Genomic DNA, 20072 nt, shown 5'->3' on the forward strand with positions numbered 1-20072 from the left:
ACACTGAAGCACCTTGGAGAATGATTTAATTCACAGTAAATCTCCTTTCTCAGAAGCGGCGATCGTAAGGGGCTGGGCTGTTCTTGCATTTAATTCCCCTGATTGACGTTAGTCCCAATTTACCGTGTTTCAAACACAGAACTGAGTCCAAATTTCCCTTGCTACTGCTTCACTACATCCTCCTATTCAAACTTTTCTCCGCTTGAGTTTGCCACAGTGCTAGGACCCATCCTGAGAGATTCAGTCTTATACTGCACTGTCCTTGGCCGCTGTCTTGGGCCAAGGAAAGCGCAGTCTCTTCACCACCAAGGCACTTCCCCACTCTCCAGAAAGGTTCTACATAGCCCAGGTGAGGGGGAGCTGCTGAAAATATCTGGATCATCCCAGCCTGAGGATAAAGTTGCAGGTCCACCCCCTGGCAACACCACCAGATCTGGGTTGGCCTTGGTCTTTCATGGCCTCATTCCAGCCCAAGGGCTGGTGAGATGCTGGTGCATGCCCAGGTCTCAGATCCCAGAGTGTTCCCAAGCCCATACCTTGCTCATGGCCGAAGAGCAAAGAGATGCTAATTGTCAGGTCACGCTACAAGTCCCAAGGGCCAGAACATTCTCTGCATTCTGGATTTGAGGTGCTCAGACAATAATTCAGTAGGGGCACGGGTGTCTGTGGCATTAAAGCCATCTGAAATTATTTTGGCATAGTATATTAAGATAGTGACAAAGGAGAACCTGAATGAATAAATGCAAGTTTGGGCAAAAAAAAAACCATACAGTTTTGTTTTGTTTTTAAATTGAGCTTTTTAAAAAATGGGCCACTTTCCCCAGAGCATCTTTCAGAATTGAATACAGTTCCCACCTTACTGGTTTGGGGTTGAATCATTTTGTAATACAGGCAAATCCACGCACAAACATACATCTTTTTAGCCTTTAACATGCAAACTGAAACTCTGATCTTGGCACAGTGCTCGAGGAGATGCCAGTAAAGGATCCCTCTGCAACTAGCAAAACCAGTTATAAGGCAGCTTGGTGTCACCACATGGCAGTGCAGCTCCCAACACTATGACACCTCCTTATGGATGGAGTATTAGCACCCCAAACCCTCATATTCACTCGCTTATCCTGAGAACCCGTGAAGAAGTAGCCTGATTGATACAGAGCAAATTCCTTGGCATTGTGCTCAAAACGTCAGTGCAGCCATGCAGGAGAGGTTTTCTTACACAGAGCTACTGCCAAGCATTTTCCAACACATTTCTTCGTATTACTTAAGCTATTATGACCGTGACCCAAGGCATTTCCTGGGGACCAGAGAAGAGCTGAAAGTACCAAGCACACAGACTATTAACCCCAGACTCTTGTTACCTACCAGCTTGAGCATCACAGCATACAAGGCCCCCGATATCCCTGGTCAGGGTCTCCAGCTGCTACCCCAGTATAGAGAAGTACTACGAAAGCTCATTTTGCACAAGCAAACACAGAGGAAAGGAGAAAAAAAGAAAAAAATTAGCACCCTCTGGCCCTTGTGGGGGACGTGAGGGATACCGAACGGACTGGGACAGAGGAAATGGTGCGAGGAGACATCAGGGCTCTGGGAAAGGCCCAGGTTTCCTTTCAACACCTATCCTCTGCCCTCTCACACCCTCGTGCATTGCACTCCCGGGATGCCGGGGGAAGCAGGTTTGTGCCATGAACGGGAGCCACCTGGGACCGTGCTGTGCTGCGCTCCTTCAGCTCGATAGTCCGTGTCGCTGCAATGCCTGCGACGAGAAAGCTGAGTTTGATAAAGTTGCAAGGGCTAGGGTGAGGTCTTCCACAGCCAGCCCTGGATTTTACACTCACCCTCAAACTAGGAGAGTGGAAATATTCGACAAGTGCATCTACTACCTGCACTGCTCAATGAGGCTTTTATGATATCCCCTGTCCCTCTCTAAGAGATGCTTAGTATACTCTGGGGTGTTGAGATACATTCATTTCCAATTCCCTTTTATTCACCATCCACCTCCCAGCTGCTGTATGCACACACTCTCTTCTTTCCACAAGCAAAGAGCCTTCCTCCCCAGCCCCTTCTTCATAAAAATGCCTCCCATTGACCTCCAACCAGCTGCTCTGAGCTTTGTTAGCACACGTGGGGTAGGAGCGTACCTCTTCAGATTAGCCCTTCACCTCCTCCATCACCTCAAACAACTTTGCACCTACTTGTACTAGAGCACCTAGTGTCTCCAGTAAACACTGCTTTCAGCCCCCTTTTCAACAGAGACATGGTTTATTGTCCCCTAAGTAGCCCTTCACAGCTCCCCTTCTCAATCAGCACTGGGTAATGGTTTCCTAGGGACCATAATACTTAGCAGCACAGTAATTGAATGATATTATTAACAGCAGCAGCATCTGTGTTGTCTGTTTAATTAACTGGAGAGCAAATGAGGCCCTAAGAGTCATTAGTCTGATCCTTTATTGTTTTCCTAGTGATCTGCAGCTTCTCTTATTTGATTATTGGCTAAGGATCCCCTTTACCAAAAAATGCATTTTTAATAAAATAATAACAAAACAACTCTCTATACTCCTGAACGACGTATATTACTTCTCTCAAGCTGCAGATTAGCTAACTGTAAACTTCTGCTCTAAATATTCCAAGTACACCATCTCTACTGTTCCTTGAGTAGCATAACAGGAGACACTAGCCTACGTTTCAAGGAAAGAAGGAACAAAACTGCAATAAACATTTTATTGCTGTGGAGCTGGTAAGTGACAAAAGCAAAGCTCACCCCGCTATCAATCGCGGGAGGCCTGTAGGGGCTGGAGGAGGCAAGACCACCTTTAAAGACTGCTGGCCACCAAGGAAGAGCTACAACAACCCAGCATTGACGATCACAGCATTTCATTCCAAACAAAGAAGACATCGTCTCCATCCCTAATTGGGCTGAATTTATGGGCAGTCCGACAGCAGCAGTTCCCATATCTCCACCTGGGAGCTTCTTGCATAGCTGGGACAGCCACTCCGCAGCAGCCCAAGCCCACTGTGCAAGCAGTCATGCAACCCTGCAATCCTGTCGTCACACAGAGGCAGGAATCGGATGTGGAGTCATCGCTCCTTCCATACCCATTTAGCAGCTGTCCTGGTTGGGTGTTTGGGCTGAGGTTCATTGCTTGACAGCTGGTTATTGGCTTCTCTGCAAGGGGCATATGGAAATTTCCATGAAGATGATCCCAACTGCAGTCACTTAGCTTATCAGGAAGCACAGGCAATTGGCATTAACCAATTTAGAAAAAAAATCCCATCTCAGACAGGAAGGAGATCTTGCTGTTTGCATGCCTAAGATACTTGCTCCTACAAAGTCTGAAAGTTAAGTTAAGCAGTAAAGGCTGTCAGATACGGTCATATGCAGATCTGGGAACATACCACTGTGTGTTATATATCCTCTTCAATGGCCAATCCTGGAAGTCTTACCACTACACAGCTTTTCTTTAACCTAATATTGTGTAGCTGGTTAAACTCCTGGACTGTTAGCCATGACGCCAACTACCAACCATCACAGTGCAGCAGGTATCTGTATGTATGTCAAAGCCTGTCTTTGCACCAACGTCACACTAGCACCTTTGTATGCTCGTGGACCTGGAGGCACTGTCTCTCCAGGTACTAATCTGGAGACCACTGTGTTCAGACACGGGCCTTAGGTAAGAGATACTGCCTCTTTCGTTGTCATCAATCAACACTACACACAGATTGAGAGGAAGGGCATGGCTCCGTGGTTTTGTTCAGGTTTAGAGGTGTGGTGCTTGGGTAGTACTTTTTTACTGACATCTGCGGGTCTGGTAATCAACATGGGATCTTTGAACATCAAGTTCCATGCCGGCTGCTTTGTTCCAAGTCCCAAATGCATCTCACTGCATAACATCATCGGTACCAAGAGGTCAAAGCATATGAATGTGACACACTAGGACCAAGGCTGAGGCTTTGAGGAGAACTACGGAAGGAGAGCTGCCTGTAAGTCCATGATCTCAATGCAAAATCCTCCAGGAGTCATTGCGTACTTATCTGAATTGCCATTAAGGAGAAAAATAAACCCACTTCCTCTTCTGATGGCCTTATTCAGTTCAGTAGCATGTTTCATCAACCAACTTCTGCTTGCACATATTAAATAAATACAGAATGAAGAATGAGTGGAACTGGATCCTAGGGCTTTAAAGAGATTGGGAAGACGACCATGTCTTGTATGTGATGCTAGGAATAAACAGGAAAATCAAATGAGCAGGGAAAGAAAAGAAAATGTACTATCTCTTGTCACCACTGGACTTCTCTGTCTCAGGACAAATTCCCAACTGCTCCAAGATTTGCATACTTAAAAGGGTTGTGGTTCTCTGGACATTTCTTTGGAGCTCCAGACTGATTCTTCACTAGAATAACTTCTTAGCTAGGGACCGGCTCCTTAACAATTACAGATGTCTCTGTCTCTGACTTGTTCACCTGGAAATTCTGCTACACTTCCAACCGAACAAGGGACTTATTTGTAATCCCTGATTTGCTGTCGTTCCCTCCCTCTCTGAATCCTGGTGCAACAGCTGTTGGCTGCCTCCTGCTCAGTGTATGGATGAAAAATAAATGAATGAACACATGAACTTTGTGGCTTCCTGTAAATTTAGAATATAGCAGCTCCTTCATACTGAGTATAACAACAGGCACTGTAAGAAGCCAAGAATGCTGCTGTTTCCTGGATGAAGTTGCCAGCATGATTGCTGAAAAGACCTTAGACATTTCTCCTTTTGGGTCTGGAGAACCCAAATATTTTTAAAAAGCATTTTAGAAAATTTCAAAAGTTGTGATGTAAATCTGACAGGTACAATTTTTCTTGTGATTCAGCTGGCAATTCCCGCCCCCCCCCCCCCCAAGACACAGCTTCCCAGCAGTGCTTTGGTACAGCAGGTTCCAGTATCGATTGGAAAAGGGGAAAAAAAAAGGTATGAGCTTCAGAGATGGTATGCTTCAGAGAAAAGCCTAAATGATAAGAAATAATTTTCTTTCAGGTCAGCTACGAACCAACTAAGTGACCACAGAGAGTCTTGGCCTTCCAAGTCTTCTCTTTACTGCCTCCATAAATTGGGAATAGTGGTGCTTGTCCATCAGTAAGTGAAAAAGGTTGTGGGATCTCTGAACAGGAAGCACTGAACATAAAAACATTCCAATAAACCCTGCTGATTTGTGATTTTTCCCATAAGAGTCTTCCTTCGGATAGCTGCGTGGGAAGCCATCCCACTAGATTCTCCCAGCTCTTCTCTTCATATTATTTATGGGCAGAATAGCCATGAGTCCTCACAACACAGCTTCACATGCATTCATATCTCAACAGACCTGCTCACACATCACTCCTTCATCCAGATGCCCACTTGCCCTTATCCCTTCTGTGCACTTACCTAGTTACAAAATGCCAGCTCAGTGCCACACATCTCCATGGGAGGTTGTTCTCTAAACTAACACATCTGACTGCAAATTTGTACTGTACTCAACCTGGATTTTAACCTTCCATAATTTCCCTCATTACTGCTAAGTGCTATGCCCTTTGACTAAGCCAAATCATTTTCCCTCTTTCTTCAGTTTTTACATCCATTAAATTTTTGTAGCTAGGTAGCACAAGCCCTTTTACTCATCCCTTGGACAAGCTCTCCAGAGTTAACCCTCCACTAATATTTTGCATTGCCTTCCCACTGCTTTTTGTGCATTTCCTGGTAATCCCCTTTTTTTTTTTTTTTTGGTAGAGCATAACAAGGTCTGAATATCTGCCCTTACTGAAGCTATGAGTGGGGGACTACCCTTTTTTAACAGGGTACAACACCTTCGCTCTCTTCTTTTTGCTTGCAGAAAGTGTTGCACATTTTGTATTGTGGCACAAAGCCATCTACTCAGCTCCTAGCACCTACAGAGTATCTGGAGGTTATGCCAAGAGTCCAGGGGGATTCACACGCAAGCTGCAATCTCTAAGCTCATCTGCGTAGAATCTTTCCAGCTGCATTCTGCAGATTTAAAGACTGAACCATACAAAGAAAAGAGGAAAGAAGTAAACAGGGAAGAAATCCAGCTCTGTGGGAGGGATCCAGGACAGGCCCCTAGGAAGGTGCACACAAAGGATGCCCCAGCTTTCTACCAGATAATGAAACAGGTGGCCACGTCACACGCTGCCGAAGAGCCCAGCCATTGCCAACAGGCAATGCAGGGAACCAGAAATCTTGGCTCACGGTCTCTGCTCTCCACGTGAAGCCACTGAGCAAAATTACCTAATCCACTTAAGCACCAGTCTCATTTTATGATCTCTGGATGTAACGAGGTGGCAAGATCAATGGCCTCATTGCCCATATTTGAAAGGTGCATGGGGAAGAGCTGCCTGACTTGGTTTTAAACGGTGTTCCTTGCTGTATTTGTTGAAAGTGGCCGTAATTAAAATGAGCAGAGAGCTATCCCCAACACAAGAAATCCATCAGGCAATACAAACGCTATACTGGAATCTGCAGGACCTTACCCAGCTGGAGGTTGAATTTTAGGTAATTGATTTCAAGAAAACTTATTCTTTGCCAAAATTACTATTTCACTGGCTTTTGTAGTCAAACAATTTATTCAGCAGATATTTCTGGTACGTCTGTGGGAGTGGGGACCGGTAGAAAATAACTGCCCCACTGATGCAGAGCAGGGCTGAGCATATGCACACACCATCCTCCTCCCTAACGGTGGTTGTGCCACTGGGTGTTACCTCCCATTCCTCCCATCACCAGAGCTCCGCCCAACTGACAAATTAAGGACAGTGCTCCTCACATTTTCTTGTGTTTTGGCTGGAGAGCCATGTCACATTCATTTTTGCTCCTGGCCATACAGGACACGGCCATCACAGCCTGTTAAGTCCTTCACACTCTGGCTCCTGGCAGTCTGATCTTCTCTGGCCCATCCGAGAGAGGGGTTCCAAACCAAGAGAGGACAAAGTCTGACTCAGGGAGAGAAGGTCGGCCTATGGCATGCTATGGCTCATGACACTGTCCTGGAGGCTCCTGGGATGACATGAAGTCAGTGAGTCTCCTGTTTTCTTTGTCTTTTCAGGGAGAAAGGACTGGCAAGGAATCCCAGAGATGTTTTGATGGCTGGTCATGATCTCTGCTTCCTCCTGGCACATTCTGGCTAGCAGGTTTGGCCACCACTGTCTCCAAGTCTGTCTTGCACTTGTCCTATTTCTCTTCTCCCACCTGCCACTTTCTTTCCCATCTGTCCCTCCCTTTCCCTTCCCCTTTCCACAGCAAACTCCGTGCTCCTAGAGAACTTTGATGTGCATGAGGCATGCATGAATGACTTGGAGCTTCCTGAGGCTGTTGTGTGAAAGGTTTCAGCCCCTCCACGGCGCTGGTGAGCAGTGGCAGGAAGACTGGCCACTTCCAAAGACCAGTGCTGGCTCCTGCACCGCTGGGCTTTACCAGCCACTGGGGCTGCGTCAGGAAACCCAGAAACTCCCCACGTGTAGAACACTGACTCAGACACTTTGGCATACAACCTGCTGGCAAATACTGCCTTTTGAGTGGGTGATTGATCCGTGTTCCCAATACAGGTCTGCCACATAGCAAGGGTATTTCAAAAGTGCCACCATTCCTCTAGATAATCACAGTAAGCAGTTTCCTCTACCCAAGAGACCACCAACTCCTTGTTTTAAAATACTTTTTGCTACAAAGCAGACAGTCTCAGCTTTTGCTTTAGCCTGCTGGGGACAATGGTGCAGCTCCCTTCATCTTCTCTCTGTGGCCAGCCAGAGACATCAGGAGAGATCAGGGTGGAGAAGGCGAGAGTACAGCTACGCTCCTACCTTCCCTACCACCTCCTAAAAAGCACTTCCAAGTCTGTGATAGGCAGAGGCAAGAATGACCGCGTTACAGCTACACATACATACATAGCTATATAAATACATATATACGCATATATATGCATATATAGCTATAGATACTGTAGGAACCAGCCTTGCTGCCAGCATCCCTCTGTCAACCAGGATCTGACTGTTTTTGCAATGAGCTCAAAGTCTTTAGCAAAACATTTTTCTCCCCATATGTCTACCCCTGTACTTTGGCAGCTCTGAAGCAGAAACAAGGTTGTGCAGTGGAGAGCATCAATAGCAAACGAAGGAGCCCGTGAGCCTGCGACAGAGTTAAGAGCAGAACCCTGATCCGACAGCTCTGCCGGCATTTAAATCACACAACTATCTCCTTCCGCTCAGCCACAGCCTAATTGTCTACTAAGCTGGTTAGCCTTGTTTTTTGCCCATGTCCTGACTCCATATGACTGTCTCTTGCATAAAGCAATATGTCCCATCTATTCAGCTTGCATTCAGATTGCCTCATCTGTGGTGTTTTTTAGGCTGCTCTCAACAACAACTCCTGATTTCACTCAGATTTACCAAATCGCTTCATAATGCTGAGTGCTCTTTGCTTGGTAACCTCACAGCTGTCTCAGTAGGAACAGACTCAGGTCCTTAATCTTTGCTGATATATATATAATATTTTTATAAGCCAAATGCAATGAACCCCGTTGCGAGGTACTAGCCACCAGGTTCTTTATAGTAGAAGAAATATCTCTCCAGTAAAAAGCAATCCATTTGCACATAAAGTCCCCAAAAAACTTTGCTGTATGTTACCACAGGGTAGATTTGGATTTCCAGTCTGTCCCTCCACTGGAAAAGCAGCAGTCCCATCTCTCCGGCTCTACCTGCTCAGGTACTTGTTAGCACTTATCTGCACCATGTAACACATCAAGGATGGCCATAAGGCAACTCTCAATGCTCAGCGCTCTTGCCAAAATCTGCCAAATGTTGGTATTAACAGCCATGGAGGGCCATGGCATGTATGCTATAACTATTAATCATTTGTATAGCAATGGTCCCCAAAAGCCACGGGTATGAGCCAAGTCTCTTTAGGGCTGGGTTTTGGTAGGTGTTAGAGCATGGTATACTTTGGATTAAGTCACATAAGTTGTGACTGGCACACACCAACAGATGTTGGCAGATGAGGAAAGAAATGACTACTGTTTTCAAAGCAGGAAATATCTTTTCCTGCTTTAAGAAAAGTTGGGCCAACTAAACCAGTCACCAAGGGCACCGACTGTGTGTGCAGAACTGTATGGCGAGTACACCCACCCTGATAGAAAACAGAACTTCTCTGGACAGGGAGGAGAGGAAAAAAAACCCCAAACCCTAGAGGCCACGGGTTGACAGTCGAACTGACCAATCCGACACACGTCAGGAACATGTAAGTGTTGACCTTTTGGCCAATGGGGGTTAAAATGACCACAGATCAGATTTGACAAGGATATAAATGGGGCCCTGCCAGAGGACATTTTGAGTCAGTTCTCCTCAGAGCAGCGGGTCTGCAGTCAGGGACTCTCCCCTTGGGTCAGGATGCCACCCTAGGTAACTCCTTGAGGTTGAGAGCCCTCATCTTTTAGGTGAGTAATATGCGCATTTTGAGTCATCAGTTCTAAGCCTTAAAAATTCTTAAGTCAGCCGTGTAGTACTACTTCCCCTTACATCATTGAGCCTGTGGTTCACTAATGTTATCGGAGTTCTAACTAACTTTTTATTGAAGAATAAATCTGATTTTTAACACCTATTGGATTTGATTGTGTGTGCCTCCGTAACAAGAACCCTTACCACAACCAGGATTAAAGATCTAAGAGGGGTTTGGAGAGAAGTATCGCTGACTGGATGCTAAGCACAGGACTAAATTTGCCCTGGTTAACATTCCCAACACGTGTTTTTGGACTTTGATAGATGTTGTTAAATGTCCACAGGGAAGGAGAGATACGGTATTGACATAATAGCACAGAATTACATGACATGGAACCAGCGTCAACCCCTGTAGGGGTGTAAAATGGGTGATCTCTCTTGAAGCCTATGGAAGTCAAAATTTTGCACAAAAAGGAAAAAAAGGCAGGTCTGCTTCAGTATCATGCTTCTAGTAGCACCATTATTTGATGGTTCAAAGAAGCTCTCTTTATGTAAAGACACTTCCATAATGGGTAATCAATAGTTTGCCTGGCAGGGATGTCATCTTTCTTGATCTATGCAGAAAACATTTTGTGCTCTGAAATTCGTAACCAGAAATGTTATTGCTGCCCTCAAAATTGGTCAGCTACAACTCTAAAAAGCTGGCCTCATCCACCGAGCAACAGGCTGCCTTGCACGCACATCAAAAGAGGTAACAGGAGGTAACAGACTGATTTCAGCACCTACCGTGACAGGAGAATAACATTTAATTTCCCTAGCCCCTGATGAGCCAGATTTCTTCCCCTGTCATATAATCTGCAATAAATAACCCATCAATACTTTCACCAGTTGGCTGGCTGCAGACCTGCTCAGTTTAACATATGCACTTTATTGTCCCCGTTGTATCGTTTGACATTAGTCCACATTTAAACCATATTTTCCATTGAAAATCTCACTCAGAAAAAAAGATGCACATCTCTCGCAATCTACATTAGCCACCATCACCAGTGACTCATCCCTTGCAGCAAACCGCAACAACTTGTCCTGGATAATCCCGTTTCATCTCCATTTCATCTCCATCTCTCTGTGCTCCCCTGCCCTTCTTGTTAACCCTTTCACTGCTGCGCCTCTGGGTTAACTTTTTGGGTATTATACTGAGTAACCTCTGTATACTGACTGAAAGGTAGCATGAGTCAAAATAGGGCAAATTTAGTATTTCAGGAGATGAAAGGAACATCACCACCATGTACCCACTAGCCCACTGTAGAAAGGGAGATGCTGGTCTTCTTCTGAAGCAGAGAATGTACCACTTTTTCAATTGCACTTAGCAATCTAAAATCTGGAGTGCTGAGGGCAACGCAGGTCCCCTGCCAGGAAACACACTGAATTTGCCTCTAAACACATCCTAATTTTATATCACAGTTAAATGTGACTTGATCACCTTCACACCTGCAACAGACAAAGAGAAACTAGTGGCCAGCCAGCTCTGCCTGCCACAGACACCTTCAGCAGATCACTTTTCTTACGCTGCATTAAAGAAGAAGAAGATGGCAAAGCACCCACATTTCCCTGCAGGCATCAGATGCCTCCACCAGCCCCTCGAGGCCCTCCCAGGGCAGAGCAAAGAGGCTGGGGAGGAGTGGGGAGATGTGCTCTTATTTTTGGAATGGGCATAAACTGAAAATAGCCTCCTGGTAGATGAGTACATTAGTGAAGCACGACTTACTAAGCAGGAGAAATGTTTCACTGAGACAAATCTATTGCCTCTGAAGTCTCCCTGAGAGTGAAGGAGCCAGCACCAGGAGAAGCTGTTCACACCGATATGTTTTCCACCTTTACCTCAGGTAACCTCTGGATCCTCACTGAATCTTGCTGGGGCTTTGAGAGGAGAGAGGACGTCAAGGCCAGGACCAGTACACTGTGCTCTACATGATTGATCAGAGACTTTCAGTTTGCTTAAAGTAGTAATTTGATGATAAAAATCCTAACAATATCCTGCTCCCTTCAACCTCAATACTCTATAATCTTATTTAACACATTGGGGGGAAAAAAAAAAAGAAATCTCGTAGTGAGCAGGCACCAGAGGGAATGTGGGCTAGAAAAGGATATTACAGTATCACTTCGGAGAGCACCATAAATAAATCTTTGCCTGAGATGGGTAGGCAGATCAGCGCAGCGCTCCACACAAAATTGCGCTGCTCTACAAGACAGTGACTCATCAACTTCTCCACTTCTGATAATCAATCCAACCGGGTTTTCATTACAACGAGGAAGAGAAGCCAGAGAAGGGAACCACTCCAAGCCTGGCTAGAAAACATGGCCTTGCTGTCAGAGCGAGGAGTTGGGACACATGGGTCCAGATCCTGCCTCCCTTGATCATTTTCCGATGGATAATGTGGATGCTCTCCAAAGGATGGTGCTTGTAGCCTAGGCATCCAGTGCTGGGTTCCCCAATACAAGAGAGACATGGACCTACTGGAGCGAGTCCAGCAAAGGGCCACGAAGATGATTAAGGGATGGGAGTATTTGTCACGCAAGAAGAGGCTGAGAGAGCTGGGACTGTTCAGCTTGGAGAAGAGAAGGCTCAAGGGGATCTTATCCATGTGTATACATATCTGACAGGAGAACGTAAACAGGATGGAGCCAGACTCTTCTCAGTGGTGCCCACTGACAGGACAATGGGCACAAAGTGGCATACAGAAAATGCCATTTAAACATAAGGAACTTATTTACTGTGAGAGTGGTCAACACCGGAACAGGTTGCTCAGAGAGGTTGTGGAGTCTCCTTGCTTGGAGATATTCAACCCCCAGCTGGATGTGGCCCTCAGCAACCCTGCTCTAGCTGACCCTGCTGGAGCTGGGGACTAGATGATCTCCAGAGGTCCCTTCAAACCTCCATGACTCTGTGATTCTGTGAGTCTCACCCCAGTTCATTGGCTCTTCAAGGATATTAATATCACCTACATAATGGATTTACCTGTTTAAAAGCAGATACACTTCTAAATACCTGATGGGCCTCACTAAATGTAAAATCCAGAGTATTTAGTCAGGTGTCTGTAAGTTTCTGAGACAACATCTAGCCATGTGCCACCAAAGACCCTAGCGGCAGAGGTGGGGTGTTCAGAGCTCATTTTATTTCTTTTAAAGAATATAAAATCAACATATGAATTAAAGGTCTCCAGTGAAGACCCATTAGTCCCTGTAGGGGTAGCCCTCTGGAGGCTGTCCATCTGGCAAAAACCTCCTCTCAGACCACGCTCTCTCCCCACTGAATTACAAATTGTCAAGGTATCCATATGAATGCTTTTTGGAGTGCCCATCGCCATAGTAACCAGGCATTGTTCAGTATATCTCATGGACTATTCTGATTTTCTACTGTAGTTAAAGGATGTCCCATATAGGATGCCCATCAAGATGGCTGATATGTGCACAGCCAGCCAGGTAGATTGAAGACTCCCAAGAAAACCTGTCTGTCCTCAATTTATAGCCAACTTGGGTTTGCTCCCTCCTGTACACTCTCTAACAGATCTTTTCAGTTCTTTGACTCTACAGTAGGAAGTTATTGGTTGCTTTTTATTTAGTCTCCTTTAAGTTTTGGCTAATGATACCCACCATCTCCTTGTAGAACTGGAACTGGCTCCTCTGCTCCTTGCACTATTTTACGTTGCTTCTAAACTCAGGTTTGGGCAGGACTGCAACAGGCAGAAGCAAGACTTTAATCCTCATCCTTTGCAGACACCCCCATCTAATTCCCCTGAATGCATTACTTCTTTTTTTGTTTGTTTGTTTTAAAAATCATTTCCCTTAAGGCAAACATCACTATTTTGTCTATGAGCCTAGACAGGTAACTGCATCTCTGCAGAGCCCAGGATAAGTGTGCATTCTGCGGTGCTAAAGCCTGTTATCATTTTGCTTTCCTATTTCCATGATCTTCCCCTTGCTTAGAACAAAGAGACACTGAAGCCAGTTGGAGGCTTTCTATTGATTTCAAAGGCCACTGGGTTAGGCCTCCGATTCACAATAAACTCCACACTCCAACTATTCACCTCCTCAGGCTGACAGCAAAATCCAATCATCCTTTCCCCATTCGTCTTTTCCAATTCTTTTCCCCCTAAGGTGGGAACTTTCTTCAATTAGCCTCCCAACACATAAGCCAGAAGAAGGGGACACCAGGCAACCGGCCCCTTCATCGGCAGCTTTTCTTCCTCAGAAGCGGTATTGACTTGAAGGTTCAGGAGGCTGCTTGGGAGGAACCGTGCCATGTGGATTAAAGGGAAAGCTACAACCAGGGCCAGCCGTGCTGTTAATAAGCATTCGCCAGCTTAATCCCAGCATCTCGGCAGGATACTAGCTGTGGCGAGCGAGTTTTGTGTTATTTCTGCCTCCCCTGAAACTTCCCTTGGATGCAGCACTCTGTACTCATCACCTCGAGCCGACGCGTGGGGCGTTTTATGGCAATTGGACAATAAACCAGAACTTCAGCTGGAATAAATCCTCAGAGCTTTGCTGAGGTCATGTAGTTATGCCACCCCACACCAGATGAAGACACTGCTTAGATTTCAGGGTGCCCTTAAAAATAATTTATATATTCCACACCTGGGGAAATGATACCCCTGTGATGAGCTGAAGAGTTGTTAGGATAACACTGATGATTACAGGAACAGTGATACATTGTGATGTTACCCCTCAACCATCTTATCTGGACACCTCCAAATGGCTACCACTGATTATTTTATTTTAAATCTTCCACGCACTGTTTCCTTCTTTTTTTTTTCTCCAACACAACGTTTCTTCTTTCTTGCCCACTTGGACCTTCCACTAAATGGAGAAGGAAAATTTGACCAGACAAAAGTATGTAAAACAAAAACTGCCACTCTGGGCCCTGGCCCATGCTCTTCGGCAGAAGAATAGGGCAATTCATACCCAGGGAAGGAGAGAGCTACATACAGCAATACATATCACTTGCTCTGGAAATTAGGTAGTTGATTTCAAAGGAGCAACATTTATACATGCAGAACAGCTATTTAAGGATGTTCGCAGAAGCTTTATGGCTGTCTCCAAGCTCCAGAGAGCTCAACTCATGATAAGTAAAGCACCTGGATTTGCAGGTGGGAGGATGCTAATCTAAACTTCATTTTAATACATTACAGCTCTCTATAATGTTTGCAGAACAGTTTCTCTGTGAGAGAGCATGTATGGAATGCATGCTAGAGGACGGGATAGGAAGAATTTGTCAGTAGACGTTTGCCTTCTGCAATTCTAAGCCCCCATGCATTACTTTACCCATGACTCCCACAAAGAGTCATTCTCTCTTGCAAAGGGCCACTTTGGGTCTTGCATGACATCCAAATCAGGTAGAGGATAATTTTCAGTCACCTTACCCCACGAACTCTGCACAGATAAAGCTCCTCTTCATCATAGGCAGGGTGAGAGCAGGAAGAGAGCAGACCCAGGTGGAGAAGCCACATGAAGCCCAGGGACTGCAATCCCAGGCAAGGGGAGCAGAGCTGCAAGAGGACTGAGAGAAGAACAGGGCACTGCCCAGGAATGGTCTGTCCCATGATCTACACTCTCTGTGCAGCATGGAGCAGCAAATGGAAAGCCAAGGAGCAGCTGCTCTTTAACTGCAGCAAACTACTGCAAAATCAGCTGGGTTATCCTAAAGGATATAGGGAAGGAGGATGATCATCCTGGTACACTGCTGTTGAAGGGGGGAGTTTCATATGACAACATCTCCAGAGGAAAATCCAGTTTAAAAGATTCCCATGTCCCCAACCACATGTTCCTGCCTGCCTGCCTTCATCCATATACACCACGGTTCATCTGTCCAGCACCCACACTTTTAGAAGGATAAGTAAACAAATATGTTAAAAAAACCAAGTCAGTCACACCAAGAGACTTCACCATAAGCTACTTACCTTTTCCTCACCTTTAAACACAGTGATATGATTTTTTTAAGCTAGCTACCACTTTCCTATAGCTTATTTATCAAAGACTACCAGCTCCAGTGACCCTAGCACTGACACCAACATCCAACCATCACTGGACAGGCTAGAAAGGCAGTTAGTGTCCCTATTCAGCTCTTGGTTTGCATGTTCAATTCCCTCGCTCCCCTTGATTTTGAATGCTGTCCATCTGAATCATCAGCTCTTCAGATGAGTGTTTTTTTCTTCACACCACTGTGAAACATGCTTAACCTTCAGTAGGGGCATAAAGGGAAGCTCAGATTTACATTTCTGGGTCTGTAACATGAGGCCATATCCCCCCTACCTACATAGTCTTCATGCAAGAGTGAACTATATAGTGACATAGAGCAAGAGTTCAAATCTAATGCTGCATGTCCCATGTAGAGATCTCACTGCTGTCTGTGGGACAACCTTGAAAACTGAGGGAAAAACCAAGATCAGCTGCTTGTGCTAGGTATTTAGTGTAACCACACTGCAGGAGCAGGAAGCTTTGCACGCTTGGCAATGGACTTCTGGCACTCGGGCACTGCATGTTGGGACAAGCTCTCAATTCCTGATGAAACGCATTCCTGAACGGGATAAAGGTTTTCTGCTGTTAATTCCATCCCTTCTTGCTTCTGACTTATCAAAAATAAGTTTGTAAAATAACTACTGTGCCAGGTGGATAGGGCATCCTATAGGAGAAGTATGAATGAAAGTGCCAGGAACTCCTGAGGGTAATTCTGTCTTTCCTGAAGATGGGACTGAGTGTTCACAACCACAGTGCTCACAAACTTGTCCCGTGGGCACATCAGTGGGGAACTGCATGAAATCGTGCCTCCCCACGCAGTGGGACAGCTGGCACGTTGGTGCACACAGGCATTTTGAATATGCAGTTATCATATCATCTGCAGAGCCACAAGCATCCGTGTTTTATCTTGATAGCCATTCTGCATTTCAAGCCGTGATGATACGCATTAAACTCTCCTCCCTTGGTCTTTCCTTGTCGCAGCTCTAAGGAAACAACCTGCTTTTTTTCACCTAGACTGGCAGGACGAAAGAGTAGAAGGGCAGTAAAGAAAGGTCAATATTAGTTGAAAGCATTACATTCCTGACACCGACGGCATGTGCACGTGTTGCACGTGTGTGACCGCCCGTATCTCTCCTGCCTGGCTCAGTTATGTCCCCTCTTAAAGTCCAAGCACTTCAAGGCAGACATCTCCAGCCAGGTGCCTCCTAGCATCCCTCCACCTACTCCACACACTGCCTCCAGGACAGTCTATGCTCATGCATTTACTTCTAGGCTTATCCAGCAGGCCCACAGCAGCTTTTCCCCAATTAGCAAAGAAGTATCAGTGCAGGGCAACGGGGCCTGGCTTTCTGATTTTGCTCAACTTCCTGCAGTTTAGAGTTGTCCTTCAGAGCTCCTCAAAGGCCAGGGGCAGGATGAAAGTCACTGCCCAAGGTGTTTCTAGGATGCTCCGTGATGGGTACAAAATCACTGCTTCTTGGCTGGTTCCTGTGGCTTCCTCAGAAACCCCCCAAAGGCACTGCAGCATGGATTGAAAGGTGCAGTTTCAAAATGCCCCATCTCCCGGTAACCTATCATCCATGGATCACTGACATGGCCATTAAGGCTTATCAAGTCAGTGCATGCCTAAGGAAGGCTCTGAGCCACACATCCACACACATGCATTAAATCTGCAGATGAAAACCATCTTGATGTGATTAAGGCTGAACAGCAGTGACTGCTTTCGACCAGACCCTTCTTTTTTTCTAAGATTTTCAAATTAAACAGAACATTTCCAAAGGGGATTCATTAAAAGGAGAGACAGATGCCTTTTAAAAACATATTGTAGTGACATTACAAAGTCCTTATCATTACCAATGCTCAGCACTAAGAGAATTATTCACTGGAAAGAAAAGAATGTGTTTGATTCATTTTAGAAATTACGCATGATTAAGGATTACTATTTCTGGATCATTGTTGTTATGAATTTGCATAATAGCACTGAAGTGAGGCTCATTCCCCACAGAGCACCCCAGAAAGACCTGACCTGTCCATAGCACATGTGGATGCTAATGCTAAGCATGATGCAATAAGGCATGGTGACAAACAGGCAGGAGTGGAGACGACAGCCTTGTTGAAGGGTCAAGCTTCTGCTTTCCACCCAGGGCTGGGATCCAGGAAAGCCAGAGTCAGTTGCTGGCACTGAATTTCTTCATCATGTGGCCAGGATATTTTCTGTGTCTCAGCTCTCTGGTGATAATTGAAGGATGGAGCACTTCCCTGCCTTCTCAAGCAAAAGGGAGACGTGCTCCCTGTGTCACATTTGATCAGTGTCTTAAGTGCTTATTTAACATCCAGCTAGACCTTCCTTGTCCTTTTTGCTACCTTTGCTGTTAACAGCAATAGCAACAGTGCTGCAGAGAAAGGAGGTGAGGCAAGAGGACAGCAGATGACTTCTCAGCACCAGCTGGAGGACTCCAGTTAGCATAAGGCTGGGGCAGCAAGCACCATTATGGGCAAAACAGATGTATCAGTACCTTGGGTGGTCACATCTTAACATGCACGTCAAGTGGCTTCAGGAAAAAGAACAGATGGCCCATATTCAGTCCTCCAGCAGCCCATCCCCACTGATGGCGTGGGGGACTGATATCTCATTCACAGCAGGAGTCCTACCCATCAGCAAGCATCTCGCAGCTGCCTGGAGCTTGGTGTCCCTCCTACGCCAGCACATGCGTGCACAGCAGCAGCGTCCCAGCCTGTGTCAGCACACACGGGAGTGTCAGGTCACAGGAAATTTCTCAAGGCACTCTTCAGCTTTGGAGGGATTTCACTTTGCACCTCTTCAGGAAAATCGATCTGGAGCTTTGCTGCCTGAGAGCTGGGATGAACAGACCCGCCCGTGTTTCATTGCTGGGGTTCAAATGAGCTCAAAAACTGAGTCTGAGACTGAACCAAAACTGCTGGGTCTCTCCCAGCTGCAGTCATACACAGGCAAAGCCTCCCACCCCTGCCCAAGTCATTTCAGATTGGTCCGGGGCACCACACGCTGGGCACAGGCAACTTCTAGATAGCTTACCTAGACCCCCAAACTGCCATCAAATCTGAACCATGTGCAGTTTGGAAGGAGGTAACCGACATCAAAATTGCTGCTGCATGCAAGGGATTTTGTGTATAGCAGCGCTTGTGAACAGGGAGGTATTTCCACGGTGTGACATCCCTTTTCATTCCCAGTTCAACATCAGTATGCACCTTGAATATTCACGGCCCAGGACATTTTCTTTCCTTTAGAGTACTGAAGTACTAGATCCTTAAAGTACTAGATCCTTAACTAGAAATATACATATAAGCACATATTACAAAAATATACAGCTACCTCCACGAAATTATTTCCCCACTGAGGTCCACGAACTGAAAATAGTTGTCATGCAGGCTCTGAACACTTCTCTCTGAAACAAACTGACTTTAGCTTTCTTTGTACTTCTCTGTACCCATCACTTCATGAAAAGGATTAAAAGACAAAAAGCAAAACCAGAGAGTAGTAGATGAGCTCTTCCCTATGAGTATTAACCCTGTAAAATACATCCGTTCTAATTTACTCATCTTCTTTCCCTACAGATTAACCCCATCACTTTCTCTTCTCACCGTACAGAGGAACCACATGCTGCTGATCACTCTCATTTTTTTCCTATTTGCACTACCATTCCTGTGCTCAACAAAAGGGTGATCAGGACTCAATACAGCAGGTGGTACAGATGAAGCATTAATTCATCAGATTATTATTAGCCACATCATTATTATTAGACACAGCTTCCTCCACCCATTTCTTAACTCAGCTGAGTGGTCTTTTCACCGCTACAAGCCTCCACTGCGTACTGCCTGAATCCCTTCTTTCAGCTGTTGGCAATGATGCCTCGAGGTCTGAAGGGTTAAAACAAATGCAGAAATCATGAGCATGTATGAAGCATTTAAATCAGTCCTCTTGAACAGCATTGCCTTGTGCTTGGCTACATTGAAATTCATGTTGGCAATTTTTGAGGTTTATTAGGCCTTTATGGAGTTGCTTTTATTCCTTGCTAGTCTTCACGAACATGATTCTGGGCGGACCTTGTTATTAATCTCTTCCCATGCTGAGAATTGAACTCTTAGCCCTCCTCTTTCTGTCCCTCTTCACTGCTGAAGCTATGCCTCTGCCCTCCTTCTCAATGTCCAGTCACCAAATCCCATTAATAGCTTCTTGTAAGGCGCTTTTTCAAAAACATCTTGAAAATCTAAATTAACTGTATTTACCAGTCCTCCTTTATCTGCCCTGCTCTTAATCTTTCCAAAGAAATTGAGGGGTTATTAACATTAAAGACATAACTTATTATTTGTATTCAAGTGCTGCAATGTTCAAAGACATCAGCAAAGATTAGGTGGCAATGTGCTAAGCTCTGTCTACACCAAGTGAAAGTCCCATCTCTGTTTGTTCATGATCTTAGTAGATACAGAAATGCCAGCGAAAGGAACAATTTCTTACCTCGACTCTAGAAAATGTGAATGAAAGCATGCAGGATTTTACCCTTAAAATCCATGGAGTTTTGCTACTTTCAGTTTATACTTACCCTGGTGTTTTATTGCCTGTTTTTAA

General features: G+C 45.4%; 1 protein-coding gene across 1 annotated transcript in view; it reads right to left on the minus strand.

Moving 5' to 3' along the window:
• Window positions 1–20072, minus strand: part of KCNK9 (potassium channel, subfamily K, member 9) — an 87649-nt gene that overhangs the window by 22915 nt on the left and 44662 nt on the right. The window lies entirely within an intron of this gene.

This window comes from Haliaeetus leucocephalus, unplaced genomic scaffold (genome assembly GCF_000737465.1).
Source record: "Haliaeetus leucocephalus isolate CR32 unplaced genomic scaffold, Haliaeetus_leucocephalus-4.0 Scaffold953, whole genome shotgun sequence".
NCBI lineage: Eukaryota > Metazoa > Chordata > Aves > Accipitriformes > Accipitridae > Haliaeetus > Haliaeetus leucocephalus.